Genomic DNA, 13,768 nt, shown 5'->3' with positions numbered 1-13,768 from the left:
GCAAGAACTCGTGGCACAGTGGTTAGAGTACTTGGAAAAATCAGTTTTAAAAAGTGAGGGTGACTGAAAAATACAATTGTGAATTACTTAGGACCTTTATCCAAGGTCGGAGGTTACATCGACCAAAACATTGTGAAAATCACACTCAAGATGAAAACAGTAGTCCGATGAATTCAAATAATATGTATATTAAATGGGTCTTACACCAGAGAATACAGACCTAGTGGTTTTGGAGGAAGTGAAACAAACCTCCAAAACCTTAGAAAATAAAGAACTGAATTAGCATAAAGAAAACATGTCATCAATTTGAAAAAGACATAGATTTGAATCATGTTGGATATATATTGTACCGAATATGAGAGAGAGAGAAAAGTGTAAACCAAAGTAGTCATATAGAACTAGTTGGGTTACTCTGTGGACTGCAAAAACGGCTGATCTTTCAAAGACATATGACATTGGAAATCCTCAGAAAACTGAAAGACATATTTTCTTCAAAATTAATAAAGTAAATAAATAAACATGCCTGAAAAATAAAATTTGACAAAATTTATCATCATTAAAATCTGCAGAAACACATCCACAAGTCATATTAATAAAATAAACTCCTATAAAACATTAGGTGAATCAGTTTGAGTATACAAATGAGATTTGCACCAAATAATGAGATGGGCAGATATGCTAACAAAATGGAGCAAGAGTTCAAGGACATTGTTACATGGCTGAAAGCTAATTTTCCTGACTTCTGCAAAGTTTAGATCTTAATGTTAATCTTAATTATTAATTAGAAGTTGGCTAGTTTTTGTGGACTGATGTTCAACAATATAGGTGGATCTATCAGGCACTGCTGCAAATGATCTTTGTGAAATGTAGCCCATGAGGTTGACCTGCATAACTTTTACTGCATTCTGTGCTGTGAGCATGTAGATTGAATACCAACATGTGCTCTTCATTGAGAACTGAATCTCTATTTCTTACCAAGTGTGTCTAAGATGTTTTAGCCATATAACTCGGAGGGAGCATTCATCCACGCTCTACCTGGTTAGCATAAATATACTGATGGGCAGTTAAAGATCTGTCTGTTGACAATTAAAGGTGACTTAATAGAACTATCAAGTTCACAAGTTTTCAATTATGGAATCTGAGTGATGAGCTACATTGTGTGACCTAGCTCAAGGTTAGCAAAAGTGGACTGCGATGTTAGTTCACCTAGTACATCCCACGACGTTGGATGAACATGTGTTACTGGTAGCTGGACACCATATTGAATATCCGCTCGAGACAAAGGAAATAACTAAATATATAGAAGAAGGTCACCAAGTTCGGTAACTCTAACTTTGCTGGTGTCAAGTGTAAGCCAAAGTTCTAACAAAAGAAAAAAAAGCAAATAAACAAAAACAAAATGACTTATTAACACAAGTCTCTTAGAATTTCAGTAAAGGCTCCCATCTTCATCAAATTGTCTGTGACCTGTTCCTGTCCCTTGATCCATTCAATTTGGATTTCTTCCTTTATCAACATTTCTTTTATTCTGGTCACATCCACTCTCAGACGTCTGTCACTCACAAGATTTGATGATTTTAAGGTCTCTACCAAAGATGCGTTACTATTCTTTTGAACTTTTTATAAACTCCCTAGATTGTAATATCTCCCATTTGCAAACGAAGATCGTCTATATCTTTTATTTGAGCGACTTTTACAAAATTCACGCTATTTCGTTCTGTCGCATGTTTGTTTGGCTTCTTTGTTTAAAAGTGAAACTAATCGAATGCAAAGGTTTCAGTGACCTTTCGTGCCGGGACGTTCTTAAAAGCAATTAGTTTTGATCAATGTGGGGAAACCTTTCATATCAGACAATTGCTATTCATTTGAGAGTTCCCCTTTTTCGGAGGAGCTTGGTTTCCCCAACATCATGGGGAAACAAATCGGCAGAAAGCTAAACTGGCTTTCAGCCAACATACATTTCTGCACCTGTGTGAACTCATTCAACTTAACTTTCTCTTTTATCGCCCATCTTGTTGATATGCATTTTTGACCTATGTTAGGGACACATTCATAAACTTCATGAGTTTTCATTTTTTTATTTCTTTCTCCTTTGCATCAATCACATTTTTTGCTTGATCTTGTTCAGTTGTGAGGAAAACACTATGTTCTCCAAGATCTCCTTTTGTTACTTACGTTCTCGCCACTGATCAACCTTATCCCAATTGATACACACTGAACATTCATTTTCTGTAGTTGGTTCTATATCCCACCAATGGCCATAATTTCCAGTTGATTTTGGTTGTGAACTCATAATCTTTCCTTTTTTCCACTCATTACTTCCATTTTATATTCCACTATTTTTGCTTTACTCGGCATTGTACTATTTTTGTTTTTCAGTTCCTCCCTGTTACGATTGGAATTTTCATCATGTTGATCTTCAACTCTCTCTTCCAAGACTTCACTCATCTCATTTAAGGAAATTGCATTTTCTTTATTCCTTGGCCTTCCAAGGTCCTTGTTTATCTTCATCAAGTGACGTGGATGCTCCTCTATGCCGAATCAATACACATTGACCCTCTTTACCCAAAATTTTGGCAGGGCCATGCCATCATTTATAGTTTTGTCTAATAAACATTGTCCCCTGTCACAAATTGTTCATCTGCATAATGTCTTATATTAAATCGCAATGCTCTCCGAATTTTTTCACTTGATTCAGCCTCCATAAACTTTTTTCTCACATTTAAATTGATTCTAATCATATCACTGGTTGTTGAAGTGTCTAATGCTGGTCTATCAAAATTGATGGCAAATTTATGTTAGATCCAAAAACAAGCTCATTTCATGTCCAGAATAATCCTGAAGAGCATTTTTTGCACTAACAGCCCAAGCTAAAGATATTTCTGGTTCATATTTTTCATCTTCTAATGTTTTTTTCCATTGCTTCAGCCAATATTAAATTATAACGTTCCACGGTGCCATTACTAAATGGATTTTCAGCAGTTGTAGTGCAAGTTTTGATATTACTTTTTTTTTCGTTCATCTATCTATAACCATCATTATTGAATTCTTCCCCATTATCACTCAAGAAGCATTTAGGAACTCCAAAATATGCTGTCCACATTAAAAAATATAATGTGAATAATTTTTTCACTTTTCTTGGTTTTAATCAGTCTGGCAGCATGGATGTGTCCATTAAGTGTATAATCCAGCATTGGTTATGTCTGAATTCTTTTAAGTCCATACATACAGTGCCATTAAACTGTTTTCTAGGAGCCAATCCTACCACCGGACGAAGAGGGGGGGGGGTCTTCTAAGTCTTTAACAAACTCAATACGAATCACAGACACTCTTAATAAGAACCAGAAATTCCTTAAAGGCCTTACTGCCTCTCACCAATTTCTCTTTTGATGTATGAGCAAACTGTTTATGTAATTTCTCAGCCTTCGTTCTTTTCTCCATTCTAGAGCATTTTTAATACTACGTAATATAAAGTTTGGTGACTGCAAAAGCATATTTGTCAATGGAAGACTACAATGTCTACAAGTCGTCTTTTGCAATTTTATAAATCTGCCTAAAATCTTACATATTTGTCACTTTTAAAATTTAATATCATGCCAGCAGTTTTCATTGATTTATGACTTAGTAACAAGGGTAAATCATTTCTGACAATGTCAGCTTCTGTGTATGCTCTGACACCTTTTACGCCTCTTATAGTTACCGGACATTTAACTGCTTTAATTGCCTTTACCTCCTCTCCATCACCAAAACAAAATGTCCTGTTGGATTTAAAAGTCTTCGCTAACCACTTATCTCGGCCATTTAATGTACCAAAAATACATTAAAACAAAGTTCTCCAGTAACAGTTCTAGAATAGGCAGAATCCAACACTGCCATACCCAGTGTCTCTTTTACAAGATTGCACATTTTTATATTGGAATCATTTATGAATGTTCGATAACAGGACTCGGAATTAATTAATCAAAGGTGGACATGGTCTGAATCCACAATAGGATTAATATTTCTAGGACTAAAACCAGTACAGTCTCTGGCAAAATGTCTAAAAGAATCACATTTAAAACAACGCATTTTCCTACCTTGTCTGTCTGTTGGATAGAATTTTTGTTTCTTTTTACTTCTGTTCCGATTGAAATTTATAGTTTCAATTTCTTCCTTGATAGCGGGAACTGTTTTGCATTCCAATAAAGCAATATCAGAAAACATTTAAAAAAAAAAATATCCTTCATTGCTGCATAAGTTAAACTTCCACATGCTGTCATCACTAATTTCTCGTTTTCTTCCGATACATTCACTGCATTTAAAACAAAAAATGCTTGGAATCCTTCCGACAGAGTAATTCCGTATTTACGTAATTTCTGGTACAAGAATTCATAACGCGCCAAAAAGTTGTTTATGTTTATTCCATTAACTCTTTTGTAAAATTCCTCGAATGACATGTATGCCATTGTGTTTTCGTTCTCTTAAATATATCTCGTCCAACTTGTCTGTAATTATTTTTAATCCACCAGTTTGGCTGATATCTATGATGTCTAAGTGTCGAATGCATTCTCGTATGTTTTATGGCAATGACAAAAATACTACTGGGCCCTGTTTTGTCTTAGGTAAATCCATGAAAATAGCCCATGTACTTATATCTTGTTTCCATTTGATGCAGCGGCTTGGTCCCCACCAGTTTTGGCAAATAGCAAACAGGATCCTGAACAGAAGCATGCGTTCTATCCCAACCATCATCAATCGACCTGATGTCATCTCGTCAGCATCAGACAAGGCCAAACTATTTGCCAAGAACTTTGCAGCTAATTCTACCCTATGCGCCGAGACCACTAACTCCCCGTATTTCCTCCTATAACAGACAACACACTATGCAACATACAAATATCTGTGCGTGATGCCGCCAAGCTAATCAAGAACCTTGATTCCAGTAAAGCAACTGGGCCTGATGGCATTCCAATTATAGTGCTGAAAAAGCTTCAACCAGAACTTGTCCCCATACTTATAAAACTCTTTAAGCATTGCTTTAAGAAGTGCGTCCCAACACCCTGGAAAACCTCATCAGTATGCCCTGTATTTAAGAATTTAGGTGATAAGTCGTCTCCCTCTCAGTACAGACCAATAAGTCTCCTGTGTGTCATGAGTAAGTTGCTGGAATCCATATTAAATAGAGAAGTAGTCAACCACCTCAGCAGAAATAACTTTCTTAATGACATGCAATATGATTTCCGTTCTGCCAGATCTACAGCAGGTTATATCTCCTAGGATTAGTGAATCTCTTGACAAAGGCTTCCTCTCTAGAGCAATTGCTCTTGACATATCAAAGGCCTTCGATAAGGTATGGCATAAGGGCCTACTTCACAAGATTTCCAGCTACGGTATAACTGGAAATGTTTTCTCAATCATTAAATCATTTCTCTCTGATAGGCTCATAAGAGTAGTGGTTGATGGGCAGAAATCAGAGGCCCTCAGTATTAATGCTGGAGTCCCTCAGGGGTCCATTCTGGACCCAACTCTCTTCCTGAGCTACATCAATGATCTCCCAAAACACATGCTTAAATCATTCGTTGCCATCTATGCTGATGACACAACCATCTACGGGAACACATCAAAGGCCGTAAATGACAAAGTTCTCTCTGATTCTCTTTCCTCTTATCTCGAGCGTGTGGTACAGTGGGGGAAGTGGTGGCTGGTTACTTTTAATGCATCTAAAACCAAGCTCCTATCTTTACATCATCCACGCATCTGGCATCAATTGAAATGGATGGCTTTCGTCAAGCTTCTGGGCTTGACCTTTACTCCTGATCTGAAGTGGAACACGTACATCAAGTCTGTTGCCAAGGTCGCTAGGAAAATGGTGGGGTCCTTCTACCGCCCCAGAAGACATCTCACTACTGATGCAATTCTCTATCTATATAAAAGCCAAGGATGGAGTACTGCTGCCACATCTGGGCAGGAGCTGCTAAAAACAGCCTATCCTGCCTTGACAGAGTACAAAATAGGCTTCGTGGCTTAGTGAGGGATGCCCTTTTCTCTTCCCTGCAACCTCTCTTCCACAGGAAAGACGTTGCGAGCATGTCTTTGTTTTATCGTTATTTCCATGGCAAGTGCTCGTCTGAGCTCCAATCTCTGGTCCCCCCCTCGCCAATCTTTCACAATAAACACCCGTCTAGGTGAAACTACTGTCATAAATTTTCCCCACTCTTTATCTGTGCCAAAACCAAAACGTAGATTCCATTAACAAAGCTTCTTTCTTAGAAGTGCACGCCTGTGGAACTCTGTTCCGTTTGCCTGTTTCCCACCTGATTACAACCTGGATGTCTTCAAGTCCAACATAAACAAATTCCTGATGAACCGCCCCCTTAAGTAAGACACTTTATCAAATCTCCAATACTTACCTACTGTACACACAATAACCCTTATCCCCGAGTGGTTTCCGGGCCTTGATAAGTGGTGACTACCTTGTAAACAAAAGAAAAAAATGCACATTTCTTCATTCTGAAAAATAGGTGGCTGTTTCGTAAATGACACCATTTTTCTTTCACTTGTGTTTCAATGTAAGTTGAACAGATATAATATCTGTCACACAAAACAAAACTACTCTCTGCTACCTATGTTAGTTCACTTAGTACATTCCACGACATTGGATGAACAGGTGTTACTGATAACCGGACGCCATATTGAATATACACCCAAGACAAGGGAAATAACTAAATATATGGCCACTAAGTTCAATAACTCTAACAAATAAAACTGTGCTTGCTTAGGAAGAAGCCAGCTCAAACTGACCAAGATAATGGCCATCACAAGTAATTACATAAGACCACCAGAATTGAAGTATATAAAATCTGCCTCCTCATCAGACAGGCCACATTATAAATTCAACTAAAAAAAAAATATGCTCCTGCCATATTTTTGCTAGTATATATAGTAGAACCCTGGGATATGGTGCCTCTAGGATACGTTTTTTTTTTTTCAGGCTATGATGTGGAATATAATGTTTTTCCTCACCTCACTGTCTTATTTATAATGTTATTTGATTATATACATGTGTATTATATACTGTAGTGTATTTTGTTACTAATTTCTAATTCCGTATCCTGGGGTTTTACTGTATAATGTTAATGTTGAGTGAAGGAACAACTGATTGCAACGTATGCTATCTCTTCCCAAGGAAAAGGTAACATCTGAGAAGATGGTATTATGGTGGATGAACAACCTCCTAAAAGAAGACGTAATGCTTGGGATGATGATCTCATGACAACTGATACTACACTCCCCCACCCATGAATTGAGCATTAAAAAATAATATATTAGTGGAAGCAATAGTATAATTTTGACTTCAGACAGATACCAAATCTCCATTAGCTAAAATTAACTGAACAAAACACTCATCTTATTTTTCTTACAACCACTTCCTAATATTTCTTAATGTTACTGTGATTATTTAGAGAAAGAATGAGTCCTTTCATTCAGTGTTGGCATATATAATTTACATGTATATTTGTACCACAATTAACTTATAGATTCAGGCCTGTTCATTGAAAAATGACGTCATGCCTGAGGTCCTAGCAACCAAGATCTGTCAAACAGTCAGATTATTGATAATGAATGAATGAAAGAGCTTTTTATAAAAACATTAGAAAACTTGAAACTTGCATTGAAAAAGATAAAAATTAGGACCACGATTTATACTGAAAGAAAAATGAGAAAGAGAAAAGTTGTATGTAGCGTCTACAAAACAATATTCTCTAAGAAACATTTTGTTTTATGGACTAAAATTCATTTCTTATTTACTTAAAAAATTGCATTGAAGAAAAAAAATAAGGGAGCACGATTCGATACTGAAGCTGAACTTTATTCAATATAAATTTAAAAGCAAAAACAAGAATTATGAATGTTTGAAAGAAGAGATTATCAAATATTGGAAAAGCTAAATTATGAATTTGGCGAATAAACAATAATTTAACAAATCAATTACAAACATAAACTAATTTTAAAAATGGAAACAAATTCAAAGAAATAATTTAAATACCAAGTTACTAGTGCAGAAACATTTTTGTAAATCAAATTTGTAGAAAAATCTGTTGCATAATTTAGTTAAAAATGCATTTCTAAAGCACATTATTTCAGCATGCCCCATATTCTGTGTAAACACCAAAAACTAATTAATGAATTTTGAGTTCTTATTTAGAATTCGATTTAATAAAAAAATTTTTTAAAATACGTAAAATCTTTGATGTATGTGCCCATCACAGAACAAAAATATATATTCCAAAAATCATATAAATTGATGAAATTTTTAAATTAGGAAATCAAATTTTATGACAAGTAAGACAGGAGAGTTGAGAGGTGCCATGTTTTGTAGAATGTTAAAATTCAAGGGCAGACAACTACTGAGATTTTGCTTGTATTCAAAATAATTAAAATTCTGTTTCACTAAAAATCATAAATTTTTATTTTTTTTTATTTAAAAAAAAACTACTTGATCAATTTACATGATTTTTGAAGTATGTCATTTTTGTTTTGTGATGAGTACATACATCACCATTTTTTTGTTTTGTTGAATTCTAATAAGAAACAAGTTTTGTGTTATAAAACTTATTGATACAAAAAATTCAAAACTATTTGGTAATAAATATATAAACAATTTCAGTTTACACATTTTTCCCCTATACTTTTGAACAAGGATAAACATTACTGTTTAAAAATATTATTTTATGGAAAAAATAACTTGCAGTAAAAGAAATGATAAGTGTTTGAGAGAAAAGTAGTTTACACTTATACCAATATACGACCTCCAGTTAGGGAGGCCCCGCTACTTCAGAAATGCAGCAGAGGAGTATTGGCCGAAACTGCAAAGTGGTTCCTCTTGATGACTGTGGTACTGGATCCAATTACAGACTTAAATGCTGAGTTGTGAACAGCACATACAATTACTTGCTATGGCAGTAGGGAAAGACATATCGACTACCCAGAAAGATGAATGGAAAAGCAGAAAGATGCTTGGCATGTGTAACAACACCATGACAAAACGGAAAGACATTTGACAGTGTGACAGAACACCCAAGGATCAAATAGGGTTTCCAACTCATAATTCTGGAATTTATTTGATACTAGTTGGGATCTGCAGAAAGGAAGGAAGCATAACAGATCCACAATTATTGACAACATGGTAAATGATCCAGAACTGGAAAAGGATAATGAAAAACGAAAGTTGAAGTGGCAAAGAATTTGATATGGCTAAAGGGTTACAAATCCGTGAAGGAAAAAAGTGCAAAAAGAAAATATCTCTACAATGCAGGGCAAATGACCAGGAGACGTGTAGCCAGAGCCTCCAGGGGAGACACCGCAGTGAAGAACAATCTAGTTGAGACAAAAACAAAAACTGAGCCATCAACCTAAGAGCTAATTGGCCAAAGTGTATGATAAAATGAACTATAAAATCTTTCATGTAGAAGTGCAAAGGTAAAGTTTGAGAAATTAGCAGAAATCATTTATGATAGTTAGTTGTTTTTGTTTTATGGCATATCAACCTTTTTCAGGTTATTTAATGCCGAATCTAGTTATTTTGAGGAACGATTTTTAATGGAGTATATATTTTTTTTTTTTTAGGTCAGATTCTATTTAACCTATAGTTGAGACCCTAACAGGTACTGCCTCTCCGGGTCAGAGTGGACCTGGGAGCAATGGCAATTAAAGGGTGGCTCCACACTCCCTAAGGCCCGCAAGGTGGGGCCTCACCATCGGATATAGTTTTAGGTCATATCCAGGACCGTAAATCATTTATGAACATGGAAAAGAAATATTTGGAGTAGACAAGAAAGAGTTGCCAAAACAAAGGAAAGTTAGTCAACCATTCAGGAGGGAAATAAAAATCACAATGATAAAGAAAGAAAAAAAGGCATTTAGGTGGATGAAAGTAATTGCAGAAGAAAAAGTTGGGCTTAAAAGTAACTGTATAAAGCTTAGGGATGAAATGAGGAAAATCAAAAGAACAAAGAAGGAAAAGAGAACATTGTAGAAAACAATTTGTAAAGAACTCATACAAGTTTGCTAAGGATCTGTGCACAGAGAGTAAGAATATTCCAAGGAAGAACTAGAGGAGTACCTGAAAACAACATATTCTGATAAAAGCAAAAAGAAAATACCATTGACACAAGGTGTAAGACACTCAACAAGATTTAATGTTTGATATTAAGAAAAGAAAAGAAAAGAAAAGACTTTATTAGAAAGGCAAAAGCTAAGAGTTCACAGGCAATACTATGAAAATCTCTGATTGAGGCTTCCTGCTAATGAGAGAGATGTGGATGACTAAAGATGTTGCTGAACAGTGATATTTTGCGGAAGGCATATACCTACCAAAAGAAGAACAGGCTAGGACAATTCTGGGAAGATTGCATTTGGAGTTCTTGCCAACAGAATGATGAGTATGTTCAATGTTTCATCAATGAGTCTGTTCAAAAAGTAATGATACATGGAATACCTGACTGTATCAAGCATGTTTATGCAATATGGCAGTATTCAATAAGTCAAGAAAGAAAATGAGGATGTGCTGATTTTATGGTTGGATCTTGCAAATGCATATGAAATGCAGTCTCACATAAAATGATTTGTAACCTGATAGAGTTTGTTTGGATTCCAGAGACTGTTCAAAGTATGATCATGAAATACTATGATCAGTTCAAGATGTGCTTTACAACATGTAAATACACAACTGACTGGCAAAGATCGGAAGTTGGGATTGTAGGAGAATGTACAATATCAATGATTTTGTTCTTGTAATATAACAAATTGCTGCAGTAAATTTATTAAGATCTTGCTAAGAGCATTTATGGATGTCGCTGCTATAAAGTTGAAAAACACAGAAGGAATGAAAACAGTATTAAACCTACTATAATGGTTTATTGAGCAGTCCAGAATGAGATTTAAAGTTAAAAACTCAAGCGTAACATATCAGAAAGGTAAACAAAAAGAAAAAAGGTAATCAGTGGAGAAGTGATCACAATGGTAAAAGAGAAACCAGTGAAAATCTGGGGAAAATGATACAGACATATTAAGTAAATATGATAGACAAGGGAAGGATTAAAGATAATTGATAAGATAAGTTACTAAGTGAAAGTACAAGTGAAGTTATGCAAAATTTTAGACTTTTTGCATGAGTAATCAAAGACAGAGAGATTTTGTGTCAGTGTCATAAGAAATAAACAAAGAAGAACAATCTACACCTGATGCATTATCATCAACAAGGTCAGTGTGAGTAATGTCACTAAATAGGGTTTGTGGGTGAGATGAGAAAATATATATGTTTCTTATCTTCTACATTATTACATTAGGAATCATTTTGTGTAAAAAGGTAATTTATTTTACCCATCGAAACTTGAGAAATGCGCAATTAAAGTGTGTAAACATTGAATGAGTAAAAAGTAAGATGGCTGCCACTAGCAAATTCATAGATCAAATAGCAGCCTTGACCTTGCGATTAAAAACTAAGAAGGTTGAAATTATTCATAACTGAAACCAAAGTAAAATAGTAGTATGATGAGACCAACTCCTATAATATTTCGTAATAAATGCAAAGAAAACTAAGCCCGTTTTCTTTGCATTTGATAATATATTTATTCAAACGACCTTCACCATTGGCATTATATCGTTCAGTAGAGGATAGCCTTGCTCAATGTCAAGTTGATCAAATCCAAAAGGTGTGAAAGTTGTATTTCAAAGTTTATGTCGAAATTAATACACGCTGAAAGCTGATTGCTTTCTGGTGTGACCACACCTTGCAAAGGCTGCAATGCACAACAAGGAAAAAGTTTCAGTGTTTATGACTGGTATAGTATTGGTTTGTTTATGACTGCTATAGTATTGATTGTTTATGACTGCTATAGTATTGGTTGTTTATGACTGCTATAGTATTGGTTGTTTATGACTGCTATAGTATTGGTTTGTTTATGACTGCTATAGTATTGGTTGTTTATGACTGCTATAGTATTGGTTTGTTTATGACTGCTATAGTATTGGTTGTTTATGACTGCTATAGTATTGGTTTGTTTATGACTGCTATAGTATTGGTTGTTTATGACTGCTATAGTATTGGTTGTTTATGACTGCTATAGTATTGGTTTGTTTATGACTGCTATAGTATTGGTTGTTTATGACTGCTATAGTATTGGTTGCGATCCAACAGGTTACAGGTGTGTCTAGTATTTTAATAAACATTATCTTTCCCTGTGAAATTGTGTTTCATTCATAAATGCTATCAATTTGCTCATAATAGCAAAACTTTCATTATTATCAAATCCTGTGATATTGCTGTGAAACTTGATTGTGACTTCATTTTAATCGATATTTAACTGAAAATATGTCCTGTTAAACGTCAGACTACATACAACCAACTTTACAAGGTTCAAGCAGAAATATAACTTAAACCATCATAAAATTCAAACTTTGAAGAAACCATTTATAATGTTCTTTTTTCTCTAATTGCTAAATAAAATATTATCCATGAATAAAAAATTAATGACAGATTTATTATTGCAATTAAGTATTCTTAGATTAATTAAACATCCTAAAGTTTGTTTCCCATATACATATATTCATACAAATAAATCTTGGGTTGGATTTTAATCAAAGTTAATATACGTATGTAAAGTTGATTGATGTTAGCACTGATATGAGAATTCCAAAAGTTATTGGTCACGAAAAAGTTCCTTTAAACGTGATGAGATTTTGCCTCAATTTTATAATAGTAAAAAGACCCGGATTGAATGAGTCCTTTTGTGTTCAGCCCATAATGTCATAATATTTTATTCTTACTTATTTTACATTTTATAAAATCCAATTGTTGGATGTGAAAGCCAAACAATAATTGATTAGATGAATTGATTAGATGAAAAAAATGTCACATTACATGAATTATCATAAACTTCAATAATATGACATTATGGGCTGAACACAAAAGGACACAGGGTTTCTCAATGTTGCCTCCTTCTGCCTGTTTTACAAGTATTTTAATGGAATGTGCTCTGATGAATTCATTGCACTTGTGCCTCCTCATCATACATATCCCCAACGAACCCGCTCAGCAGCAAAATCACACCCATTCACTGTTGAGGTCCCTAAATGTCAGAAAGTTTTCTACTCTAATAGTTTCTTCCCTAGAACAACTAGAGTTTGAAATTCCCTTCTTGCTATCTGCTTCCCAAACTGTACTGATATGCAGAAGTTTAAATGTAACGTAAACCAACATCTTAATCTTTCTTAGGCATGGCTCCAATTAGTAGTCCCTTATGTTCAACTGTTGATATGCCTTGTTTGGGAGGAGGTGAGTTTAAAAAAAAAAGTTTTTGATCCCCTTGAAATATACCCAGCATTTCTATGAATTCCACGAGCATCCCTTGTGTACTAGTTTTCCAAGCTCTAAACCGCTTATTATAATTTTACTTTCGATATTTTTAAGTTATGAATAAAGTAGAATGTATTTATGTGAATGCAGTTCTCTTTGATAATCTATTTCCTTTGATCAAAATAAAACGTACTTATCCAATTAATGTAATTAAAGAAATTATTCGGTTATAGGGTGTCAAAGTACAAATGGGAACTAATGTTTTATTATATAAAGAAGATGTCATCACGATTTGTGCTAAACACAAACTCAACAAAGCTCACATTTAAAAGGCACATAAATTTCTAATTGATATGAATTGATGGTGTCAGCTGGACTGACTTTGTTTGAAAGGATGAATAATAAATTAAAAAACGTCAAGAAACAGCAATG

This window comes from Euprymna scolopes, chromosome 16 (genome assembly GCF_053919585.1).
Source record: "Euprymna scolopes isolate OS-2025 chromosome 16, ASM5391958v1, whole genome shotgun sequence".
Taxonomy (NCBI): Eukaryota; Metazoa; Mollusca; class Cephalopoda; order Sepiida; family Sepiolidae; genus Euprymna; species Euprymna scolopes.
Note: the sequence above shows the minus strand (reverse complement) of the source record.